Raw genomic sequence first — 13,115 nt, 5'->3', positions numbered from 1 at the left:
ATCAGAAATTATTACAGTAAATTCTCCTAAGATTCTTCCAAACATATCTCTTGGAATTTTTTTAGGAATGACCTCAGAAATATTTCAAGATATTCCTCGAGAAATATTTCAAGATATTCCTCGAGAAATACTTTTAAGGATTCCTCCTGAGATACCCTCCAGATTTTTGTTTCTAATATCCCTCCAGGAATACTTTAAAAAACTTTTTTTTTAATGGTTCGCTTATACATTTATTCAGCGATTTGTTCAGGAATTCCCTCAGAGATTCATCATGTAACTTCTGCAGAAATTCTTTCAGGAATTCTTGCAAAATTTTCTCCTGGAATTTCTTCAAGAAAACCTCCAAGAATTCCTCTAGGAATTTCCCCTAGGATTTTTTTTTTGTGGATTATCGTGAGAATTTCACTAGGAATTTTTTCAGGAATTATAACAAAAATTTCTTCTAGGATTCTCCCAAGCATATCTCTAAAGATTTTTCTAGGAATACCTACATGAATGCCTCAGAAATATATCAAGTTATTCCTCGAGGAATACTTTTAAGGATTCCTCCTGATATACCTCCCATTTTTTTTTCAAGTATTCCTCCAGAAATACTCCTTGCTTTTTAATGGTTTGCATAGAAATTTAATCAGAGATTTGTTCAGGTATTCCTGAAGAGATTTCTCATTTCTACAGGGATTCTTTCAGGAATTCCAGCAAAAAAATTTTCAAGGATTTCTTCAGGAATACATCTATAGGGGCCCAGATAGCCTTAGCGGTAAACGCGCAGTTATTCAGCATGACCATGCTGAGGGTCGTGGGTTCGAATCCCGCTGGTCGAGGATCTTTTCGTACAGGAAATTTTCTCGACTCCCAGGGCATAGAGTATCTTCGTGCCTGCCACACGATATACACATGCAAAAATGGTCAATCGGCAAAGAAAGCTCTCAGTTAATAACTGTGGAAGTGCTCATAAGAACACTAATCTGAGAAGCAGGCTTTGTCCCAGTGGGGACGTTACGCCAAAAAGAAGAAGAACATCTATGAATTCCTCGTAGGATTCTTTCACGGAGTATCTTGGAAATTTCTCCAGGGATTTATTCAGGAATTATTACAGAAATTTCTTTTAGGATTCATCCAAGTATATCTCTAGGGATTTTTCTGAGAATACCTACATGAATGCCTCAGAAATATTTCAAGATACTCCTCAAGAAATACTTTCAAGGATTTCTCCTGAGATACCTCTCAGATGTTTTTCAAATATTCCTCCAGGAATACTTTTAAGGACGTTTTCAATGGTTTGCTTATAAATGTAATCATAGATTTGTTCAGGAATTCCTTCAGAAATTTTTCATGTCATTTTTGTCAGGATTCTTCCAGGAATCCTTGCAAAATTTTATCCAGGAATTTCTTTAGGAAAACCTCCAAGAATTCCTCATAGGATTCCTTTAATAATTATCTTGGGAACTTTACCAGGGATTTGTTCAGAAATTATTACAGAAACTTAGAAATTTCATCAGGAATTTCTTCAAAGATTTCTCATGTAACTTTTGCAGGGATTCTTCCAGTAATTCTAGCAAAATTTTGTCCAGAGATTTCTTCAAGAATATCTCCATGGTTTCCTCCAGGGAATACACTAGAAATAACTCTTACCTTCAAGAATTCTTTAGAAATAACTCAATGGTTTCTTCCAGGGATACCTCGAAGGATTTCAGGAATACACCAGAGATTCCTAGAGGAATAGCTTTAAGGATTCCTCCAGGAATACCTGTTAGGATTCCGCAAAACTAGCTCCTAGGATCCCTCCTAGAATTTCTCCAAGGGTTCCTTCAGGCGAAACCCCAAGGATTCGTTCGGCAATTTTCCAAGGGATTTGTACAGTAATTCTCAAGTAAATTTTTCAGGGACTCTTCCAGGAATTGCTAAAGTAATTTTTGCAGATATTTCTGCAGGAATACTTCCAGGTTTTCCCCAGGAATATCTTTAGGGATTCCTTTCAGAATACCTCCAAAAAATCTTCAGGAATACCTTCAAGGTTTTCTCTGGAAATAACTCCAGAAGATTTTTCCAGGATAATCTCTAGGAATGCTTCCGATAATTCCGTCAAACATTTCATTTTAGGAATACCTTCCAGGATTTCTTCAGTAATATCTCCAAAGCTCCATCTTGGAATAATTCTAAGGATCTGTCCTGAAATATCTCCAAGCTTTTTTTTTTTTTCCAGAATTACGTTCAAGAACTCCTTCCATGAATATTTACAAATATTCCGCCAGGTAAACCATCATGATTTCCTTTGGGAAGGCTTTAACATAGAGTTGGGAAAAATATTCACTCCGAGTATTTCACTGGATAAAGATTTTGAGATTGACCATTTTATAGAAGGATAAATGCAAAATTCTTTTTAAGTGATTACTTGTGTCTTCTGACTCTGACAATATGCATAAATTGAAATCTACTCTGAAAGATTCAATTGCCATGAATCAACTGGTGCTCGACAGCCCGACATGTATCCTAATTATTGAATTATAGCAAAGAACCTCCGTTCCCAATGGAAAACGCCCATTTGCAACTTTCTTCCTCTTGAGATCGTTGGCCCGAGTTCAACGCCGCAGAACTTGTCATCGTACGCAGTTAAATTTAGCAGCTGCACAATTTGTGCTCTCCAGATTCGAGTGGCTATCAGTATCATCATCATCATCGTTTCAAGCACAGTTTTTGCAATTTGTTGCACAATTCTGTAGGCACAGACATGTATGTGGGGGACGTGGGAGGTTGGCGCAAAATCGTCGGCCATGGAAGATAGGTAATTGAACCTCCGAGCGAAAACAAACGTCCGGAAAACATCTCAGCAGCGCAACAGACGACGACTTACACAGCTTTGAGATCAGAAATCAGTGAAAGTGAAAGTGTGGCTTTTTCCTGTTTTTTCTTCTGTGCAGAGATGCACGGAATTTGCGTCTTTCGGGATGGTATTGCGGCTCGAATTGATGTGTTTATGACACAAATGACGGACTAAAGTTTGTTGAAAGGATGTGGTTGGAAAGTGTTTCTCTAGAAGTTGAAAACGGTTCCATATTTGTTCATGGTTTAAATTCATCCTGCATTATTTCGAGGAAATGTTTGTTTCTCACTAATGAAGTTTACTCACACGTCTATTCGCACTTTTGCAAAACGATAACATCACGGTTATTGCGCTGTATTTTCATTGGTAAACATACAAGTTTAATACACCATTCAGTGAGATAATTGCTGGAAGAAGTCCTTAGACCATTCCTGGCGGAACCTCTGCAATAATCTCTGGAGAAATTTCTGGAGTATACCGTAGAAAAATACCATGTTGAGTTCTTAAAGGTGTCTTAAACGGAGTTTTTGTAGTAACTGTCAGGAAATACGTTGAATAATTACTAAATAATAAAATTCAAACAGGAAACAAGAGATACTCCGAAGATTATAGAGTATCTCTTGTTTCCTGTTTGAATTATATTTGTTTCTTTTGTTCCAGTATACCTCTTCTAGATTTCTATTTGGTCTCTTATGTTTTTTTCAAATTCGAGACCTCTAAAGTACCTGTTTTCAAAATTTTCAGGCGCTACCAGTTCTGATTTCATTTTTTCGTTATTAATTATTTATTTATTGCATTCTCACCTCAAGACTATTAAATACCAATTTTAAATACCGCGTCATTTGCGCACTTCGTACCCGTAAGCATATCATTAAAAAGCTCAGCTATCGTCGTCCGCAATTATCCCCTGCACTCATTAGTGGAAAAACAAAACGAAACTGCGTTTTATTCACTGGCTGGCTCCACAGCGGGAGCATCTACCTACTTGATGGCGCCCAACCTACGACCTGTATCAATTTCGTAGCAGCAATCGAATAAATCCACTTCCAATCCAGTATCGCGTCGGCAACCGATTGAGATTGTCGTCAATGAGGGTGGCCCAATGGTGAACGCACGTCATCCCCCATCACCAGCAAAACACAATCGGGACCATTATCATCGTAATGAACTTCTCTCTACACACTGATGTAGGACTGCCTACGAAGTGAGGACTGTATCCAAAAGTAATTAGCAACACTTGCAACTATCCCAGAAAAGTTGGGTCGATCTCTATCCTCCGAATAGAATACACAGTATTTTTCCCATTATTTGTCTTAAAAGATTTTCACTCACTTTAACAATTATATACATGCAAAAACTGTGCAAAGATGGCAAGTTTTTTTTTTCAGTAAATTCCATATATTTACGCATGTTTATGGAGAAACATTATTTTAAACATTATTGATACTTCGCCTTTTTTATTGGGGAAAATTCTGTCAGCAAACTTACTAACTGATTTCAGGTGAAAAGTGAAAAGAAATAAGCTGTGGCAGATAATGTCTGAGCATGGTTTTCCGGTAAAACTAATTAGGCTGATGGTTCGAAATCAAGTGTTCGGATTGAAGACGACGTGTCAACCTCGTGTGTTTGTAATGTTAGACGGATTGAAGCAAAGAGACGTACTGTCAAATTTAATGTTTAAAATGGCACTCGAGAGGTGCTATTAGGAGATCTGACGTGCAGAGAATTCTCCTGCTGTATATCTCTTTGGCTTTGCGAAGGTTATAGACCTTATTGGAATCGATCGCAGGTCAGTTGAGGAGACCTCCGTGTCGCTGAAGAGGGAGATAGCGAAGCTAGGCCTGACCATTTATTCTACCCAAACAAAGTACATGGTTGCCGGTAGAGATAGAGATAGGCCTAGGAGTGTTGGTACTCAGGTAGTGTTCGATGGGGATGTGTTTGAAGTTGTTAAGCACTTTTTTAACATGTGACAATGACGTTTTCCGCAAAGCGAAAAGCCGAATTGCGGCTGCTAATAGCGCCTTTTGACTAAGTACAGATAAGGAACAAGAAGACGCATTAAGCTTGGAAAAAAATAATCTGGAATGTTGCTAATTTCTTTTCGATACAGTACTCAGGAACGCATTCACTCTTCTAAACGGTACCAGCACTAGCCGGGCGGTTTGACGTCAATCAGCGTCGAGCTGCGAACATCTCTCTAGCAGCTTCATGAAAACTTTTTTGAGAGATGTAAAGGGACGTGTCGATAATGGGAAACCTTTACTGTGCAACCTCTTTCAATCATCCCAAATTAAATAGGGCAACAATTTGAGTGAATTCGGCCCGATCGTCAAGGGCAAGGCAACGCCATTGACACTGCGCTTCATCGTTTGGGGCGATCACCTACATCGAACAATATTGCGAACTCAGCAGTTGTGCGAGTTAAACGGCAAACATTTTCTATACCCGTGGATTATTCGTTTTGCTATCGAAACGGTTGAGCAAAAACGAGCGCGTGCGGAAAATTCTCGACTAGGTGCATACAAATCAGTCGACGTTTTTCTCGGACTTTACGATGTTTGATCTTTGATGTGAAGAATTCGGCAAATTGCATAAAATAATGAAGGAATGCACATTTTGTGTGATACTCTTATTCTGCTTATTGGCATTACGGTCCTCACTGGGAAAGAGCCTACTCTTCTGCTTAGTGTTCAATGAGCACTTCCACAGTTATGAACTGAGATCTTTCTTTGCCAGAGAAATCAATTACAAAAAGATCACACAGCAAAATTTATGAGTTTCAAGTTGCATTTCGGTGTGCCACTGAGGCAAAAAGTTTTGGAAGCGTGGACCTGCAATAACTTATTTGGTAATTAAAATGTTTCCATGGCAAACAGCGGAGAATTTCAATGTACACACTTCATTTGTCCCTTCAATGGAACAATTATATTCAGCGTAATTTCACACGCCAACAACAAACACCTGCACTCGATTATTACCGAGATTCCTGTGAAGCCTGTGAGCTTGCATTAATGTAAGTACCGACACGCATACCGAGAACATATTCAATATACATGGTAAATCGTAGAACGTGTTCCACCGCACGCAACAAGCACCCCCGAGCGCTTCCAGCAGCTTCCAGCAGCTTCCATCGAACACGAATCACAATCAAAACAATCACTTTTATCACACTTGCAGCAAAACAACCGTAAATGATGCCAGTGGTTCGTACTCGCTCCTGCACAACACAGCACCCGATACTCGCTTCAGCTCCCACGTATTGACGCGGCTTGGACGAGCATGAAACGATTTCCTAGTTCACAGAACAAAAATCAAACCTACTCCACGTAATTTGGTTCTCTTGTACGTGTTCCTGATATTACGTCCTATTTGAAACGGACTCAGCTGCTCAACTTCCACTTACAAAGAGGTTCGCTTAGAAGCTACCTGAAATCATAGGTAGATTGTTTCCATCTAGTTATACATACGCAAGGCGGCCACCGATTAAATGTTATGTTGAGTAACACAATTATTTTATATTTGAATCACTTACAAAGCAGTGTCTTATTTAGTAGCAGTAAAGGCAATATTTTCAAGTTTACCGTCATAAAGAGCTGCTATGTCTCGATTACTTTTTCAAATCGGCGAAAGTAACTTTTATACGGTTTTGAGAAAACTAATTAAGAAGAATCACAACCTGTCATCTAAATCTGTGTTAAAATGAATACTATTTCTAACATTTTTTCACCGTTTACATCGCCTAAATTTTGCATGCAATCAGCTCGCGATAAAATACTAAGTAATACCACAAAAATTGTATGACAAAATAATAAGCGGAATCATCCAGTTACTTACGACGTTTTGTACCACTGAAAAATCGACTCAAGTGGTGTTTTGTTTTTTATTCGTGGCTAATTAAGGCTCGTCATTCGTTTTGGCAGCAATGATGATATTGCAAAAAGAATCGGAGCCGTTCAACAGATCCGGATCAGTCAAGAGAACTCATTTTTGGCGAGAGTCGGTCCTTTTGATCAGCACAGATCAGACAAAAAAAGTGACCCTGAAAATGAACGAACCGATTATTTTCCCTTATTCTTTCCTCTTTTCTCGGCTTTATTATAACGCTTGACACGTGCCTTGCTTTGCGCGCCAGAGTAACACAGCTTGCTGCAGCTCCGCACTCTCTGCATACACAGACAAACAGTACAGAATAAGTAGTCAAATGTATAATTTCGTAACATATCCATCTGATCTAGTTTTACTAGCTTTAAACCCAGAAATTATAACTATTTCCAGTGTTTAAAATAGATTTTAAGGCAATACAATTCATTATTGGCCCCAATTTCCAGGACATTCGATAATAATGAAATATTATTAAATTAAAAAAATCAAATAAATAAATCATACAAAATCAAGTGTTCGCCAAACGAGCCTATTAAAAACTTGAGACAAAACGGTATTATATATGATAACTAAATTTTCTTATGTTAAAACCTTATTTTTCTATTTCTGACCTTTACCCCTAGTTATTGCGATTTTTCAGCAAAATATATTTTTTTAAATATTATGGCCGATTTTGAACTATATACGAGATGTTCAAGTTCACAATAACAATTGAATTATATATTGAAGGTAAACGTAATATCCAAAATGAGGGGTCGTCCGTAACATGCATCACGCTTTTGAGGAGAGAGGAACTTCAGCGAAACGTGCCGATTTAAACAAAATTTTTGGAGCCTTTTGGAATGCGTGACGTAATTTACGGAAGCTTCCTGAATTTCAATTTTAGCACGGTCAAACATGACGAAAAATATTCTATTCTAAGTAGGTTGAACAAAAAGCTGCCAAATCGGAGGCTGATAAAATCGGGTCAGCACTGTATTTCTTCAATTTAGTGTCTTTGAAAATGTGAGTAGGGCACGTGTCGGCCATTGTGTCAGCCATCTTTGGATTCCGAGATGTTTAAGTTCAATGATAAATCACTGGTTAGATTGAGTTCCTCACTAAAGAAGAGTTCTTAATAGAGCTACAGGAAATTAGTTGAGTTATTCCTGACATAAACCGTAGATGAATTCATGAAGAAAATGGCTGGAGAAATAACTAAAAAAATTGGCTTTGCTAAGGAATTTTGTTTGTAGGGATTACTGGAAAGATTTAGGGATAAAAAAATCGAAAGACAAAACGTCAAATGCCAAAGCGTCGAATCCCAAAACGTCGAAAGAGACAAAACGTCAAGGGTTAGAAACATTAAAATCAATAATTTAAATCAGAGTAAGTATGGTATAAATTTTCAGAAAACTGTCAATCATATATTCATTACTAGCTAGAGAAGAAGCAGTACTGAATTTTGACTAGGAGATTGAAGTGAAGTCTGAGGTAACAGGAGAAATGGTAAAAGCATGAAATTGACGATTAGCTTGTATTCGGCGCACTTTTAAACTCATATAAGGGCCATTTACAAATTACTTAACGCTGAAAGGGGTGGGTGAGTAACGTTAAGATATTACAGCTAATAAGAAATAGGGGGAATGTTCATATAAAATGTATTATGAGGAGGGTGTCCAATGCGGCCATTTTTGGCATTTTGAAATTTATGAATGTACCTTACGGCAGATAAAAGGAATCTCAATAGCAGTGAAGAATTTTATTTTGTCTATTACTCGTGGGTGAACAAAATGTTTTTCCACGGAAGCAAAATGCATTACAATGTGGGAATTTCAACAAGGTTTGAAAATTTTTGAAGCGTAACCATTTTGCTATAGATAAGGTTTATTTTGTATTTATAACAACATCTTTTTAGAAAAATTAAGCTTATAATTTTTTCCTAAGCTTATTTTTATGTAATTTGTAAATATTTTGAAGTAAAATTTTTAACTTCCTTAAATTTATATAGCAATTTTATGAAGATCAATTGATTTTACTACTGTTGATAAATAGTGTTTTATGTATTCTTATAGAATACACTCATTCTTTCACCGAATTAGTGACATCAATTTCATCAAATTCACAAACGAGTTTTTGACAATTAGCGAATATTTAAATCCTTGAATATTTACTCATTCTTCTATCGACTTTTGGGGTTCTACGTTTTGTCACCCAACGCGTCCCTTACCCCTTACCTCTTTCAAAGTTTTACAAAAGCAAGCAGTTTGATGAGAAAAATGTGTTTATACACTGAAAATCAACCAAAAAAACTTAAGCTATTCCGAAAAGTTTTCGATACTTTCAATTACATTTTTTGATCTTCTTCAATGTCAACTTGAAAGATATAAAACTGATAAAAAGTGAAAACATTGAAAAAGAATGTATCTTTCGCTGCTTCGAAACATTGTTTTGCATATTAATTTAACGTATCTTTTTAATTGGTTTTCTTTGTATTCTCCATAAATCGAATAGAACTTATGTATAAATCTTTGGAAGATTTGCTAAAGAAACTACTGGAAATTCTGTGGAAATCTGTAATTAGCGGAAGTTTCTCTAAAGAAAATCCAGGAATAATATTTTGATAATTTAACAAAAATAGTGACTTTAGAGGCGGGCATAAATATATATGGTATATTGACGAGTTTCCTCGCATAAAACGTTATTTTCTTTACCAGTTGCATTTTGCGTTGTTCCGTATACACATGCCATGTAAGTCGAATCAACTCGAAATATGTGATATCAACTTTGTTATCATAAATAAAGTCTTATAAGATAACAGATTTGTTCGGTATAAAATCTATACACTCGGATTGTAAGCCAATTTTGATCACATAAATATGCACATATATCGCTTCCACTTTTTTACGTATAAAGTCGTTAGACGACATCTAATACTACGTCTTTGCACATATAAGCATCGAACAACGCAAAAGGTTCCATGCTGGTTGTCTAGTGGTTTTGTTAAAAAAAACTTAACTTCCATTAAAAAATGGAGACTTTTTGGAGACCTGCATTAAAGTAGAGACCAACCCAGTAAACACATGGGGGTGGATACACGTACATTATGCATACAGCCTAATGGGGTATGTACGTATATCACCTCAACTTTTGTACTCTTATGCGCTATCGTATATGAGTTTATGCTTACTGTGAGGTCTCTTGAAAGAGAGCTGCTACCAACCCTGAGCGCATGTAATATTCGTGCTCAATAGCAACAAATTTCGATAAAAATGTGATATTCCGCTTTGTCCACATAATTGAAATGCTGCTTCCCTATTGATTACGAACTTTTTAGGGTATGTATTTGAATTTACAATTTAGAATAACGTGAAATAATTTCAGACGGCAGAAGAGATGCACCGGCGACATGGCGCATATGAATTTTTTTTCCAAAAATGGGCTCAGAACTCCAGATGACATGTTTATATAAAATATTCGAAAAAAAATTGCTTTGAAATGATAAAGACTAGATAATACCCTTCTCCATGGAAAAAAACTAGATGAATTGAAACTGACATTTTTATAATTTCTATTTCGACTAGAGCAAGTGGAATTCTCTAATAACAAACATAAATAGTGTTATTGAACTACTCATATGATTTTGACAAGATTTTCATTGAAGATTTATTCCTGATAAATTTACGTTCATATTTTTCTGAGTGTATCCCCAGTAAGTAAATAAGTAAGTAAATTTCACAACATAAAAATAATAACTTTTAAAAATCGAATATATTAGCAGGGATTGAATCCTGAGAAAATTATTAAGAGAATCTCTCACGTATCGTTCTCTGTAACAATTATGATATGCAGCACATTGTGAGATCCTGTTTATCATATACTGCTTCAACTCTGATTAGATCGGAGGGATAGCAGTGCATGATAAAATCCCCCTAAACAAGTTCCAAACATGTGGGAGTGGGACACTATTCGAAGATTGTTTTCCGTGCCAGTAAAATAAAACCAAAATCTTGTCCGAACCACATGAGCAGTTCAGTGCCATTTTTTATGTGTGTTTCTAATTGATGCGTTCTATTTTAACCATCACTAACAAGCTGTGTATCAAAATGTATGTATGTACATACTTAGAAATTACCAAACTTGTGTATCTCTTGTTGAACCTTATGCTTCTATGTTTCGTTGAGAAATTGAATAATTTTGGGCAAGAACTTCAATTCACATATCTGTATACGTTCGTACTTAAAAAAACAAACTTGCTTCTAAAAATTGACTTTAAATCTCTTTTGCAGTAAAAATTCACTAAAATATTATGGAAAATTTTAGTTACTTACACCTAACACATAACTTTTAAATAAAAAACTAGGTGGACAAAATTTGTTTATGTTTTCAGGAAACATATAAGTGAAACTTAGAGTAGTTTCAAAACGACCGACTGAATCTGGAGCCAACTTTTCATAACTCAATATCGAGTCATAGAGCCAGTAAACATTGATTTTCATGACTTCTTCGATTGTCCCTTAGATATATCGCAGTTGCAATGATTTTACTTTATAATATAATGATTAAACTCTATATCTTCCTGATTATACAATTCCTTCAATATAGAGTTATAAAGAGCTAACTGTATGTGCTACAAACTGATATCAACATGATGCTTAAAATTTCCCACAACAGACTTATTAGATCGCATTCAGACGGATTTTCCACCGGTAGCAAAGTCCACCAAACAAAATTTCCCCACCATCAATCGATTCTACGAAACAAAACGGGAAATTTCGTGATACAATGGCGTCTTCCACACTATTTACGACTTTCGTTGCTGAGCGCGGCGAAGGTCGCACCGTTGTTTACAGTCTCATTATCAAACTTAAAGATCGTACCTTTTCAACCTTATGCAGCCGGCAATGATGGTGATGTTTGCCCGTTTCCAGGTGACCTACTTTCGCGAACACGCGAACCGGATTGTGAACTGTTGTGCTGTTCTTCTTTGCTATTGGATATCTTCCTGATGGCGCCTCGCACTCGAGAGACAATCACTTGCACTTCAAAAAACAAACCGCGAGCACACGGAGCTCGATAATCGTGTCGCGCCGCTAACGGGGACAACTACGGGCGGTAATAGTTTATAAACACTGGCACTTCCAAGAGTTCCAAGAGTCGTATAGCCGAAGGGTTTGGGTAGTAGCGAGCTTGTATCTCACTTTCTCCAGCAGACGGTACTCATGTCACACTCTCCTTGAAGAATGCACTCGATTGCCGAGCAGATGGTTGCAGTGGATGCTGCTGTTGCTGTTGCGGTTGTTGCCGCTGGCGTCTTCGATATCCGACTCTGCTACTGTCCGCAGTAGGAAACTCGACACAGCACCAGTCTGAGACGACGAAGACGAAGACGAAAACAACGACGTTGTAGTTGACTTTGGGGGGACCTTGCCGTCCCGCACAGTCAGTCATGTAAACTAGAGTGAGTGGTGAAAAGCAAGAATTCGCACACTCGTTGCTAAGGACGACGTCTGTCTGCTGGTTTTCCTTTGGGACAACTTTTTCGCTGATTTATTCGGAAAATGAAACACACAAACCGAGCTCGGTTTGCCACTTTCTAATTGAAAAACTTTTCCCCCGTTAGCACTGTTTTAAGGAATCACTAGTTTTCAGTTTACACTTGGTCGTAGTTCTCAAAAGCATTATCCTAAAGCGTAAGGCGCGCGCTCACTTCCAATCTATGCTGCACGAAGTAATTCAACTCACGTTTGCAGTGAACCTCGCACTGATAAACCTGTTGCACAGACCGGATGTTCCAGTAATCGATTTATACTGTAGCCCGAGTTTCAAATTCCGACGCTCGTCTAAACCACCTTTCAATTTCGAGGTACAGATTTAGTCGCTCAAACAATTGAACCGATTAGTCGACGATGCACTCTCTCAGTTCAGTACCGTTCGTGTGAAGCTTCAACGCTAAACTAAAGCATCCCGCAATAGGAGGATCGCATTGAAGTCAAAATTAACAACACCAAACCAACCGCGTCATACGCTATCGTCCAACCAACATCTACCATGCGTCTCCATACAGCAGTCAGTCGTCGGATGATTACCTACGATGGATGCCGCTGCCAGATGAGATCGGATGAGCTTGGCGAGAGCAGTTAGGTAGGCATTCGGTTGGACGTCACGCGGTTGTTGTTTTTGTTTTCGGTTCGGGGCGAGAGAGGTGTTCTATGCTCTCCCAGTCACGCTCTGCCGGATGGCGACACACACTGATGGGATAGGAAGTGTATGGGAGGAAATCTACAGCTGGCTGACGGGTGGGGAATTAGGGTGCTCCAAATGTAATCCGAAGTGTTTTAAAATTACATGATTCGAAATTTGAATGCAGTTTCTCAGAATTATCAATTTGTGAAAACTGAGACCCAATTAGAGTATGATAGAGCAAGAC

At 37.6% G+C, this 13,115-nt stretch overlaps 1 protein-coding gene across 4 annotated transcripts in view; it reads right to left on the bottom strand.

Annotated features, from left to right (window-relative positions):
- LOC5572463 (protein tyrosine phosphatase type IVA 1) overlaps nt 1-13,115 on the bottom strand; it is a 197,343-nt gene that overhangs the window by 51,860 nt on the left and 132,368 nt on the right. Inside the window, exon 1 of one of the 4 annotated variants that reach the window (XM_001660360.2) lies at nt 11,566-12,653. The exons of 2 other annotated variants lie outside the window; for them this stretch is intronic. The gene's annotated coding sequence lies outside the window, so the exon portion shown is untranslated. Of the gene's footprint in view, nt 1-11,565; nt 12,654-13,115 lie in introns of those variants that run through there. One more of the 4 variants, XM_001660359.2, reaches the window with a different exon arrangement.

Source organism: Aedes aegypti, chromosome 2 (genome assembly GCF_002204515.2).
Source record: "Aedes aegypti strain LVP_AGWG chromosome 2, AaegL5.0 Primary Assembly, whole genome shotgun sequence".
Taxonomy (NCBI): domain Eukaryota; kingdom Metazoa; phylum Arthropoda; class Insecta; order Diptera; family Culicidae; genus Aedes; species Aedes aegypti.
Note: the sequence above shows the minus strand (reverse complement) of the source record. Positions and strands in the feature narration are given on the sequence as shown.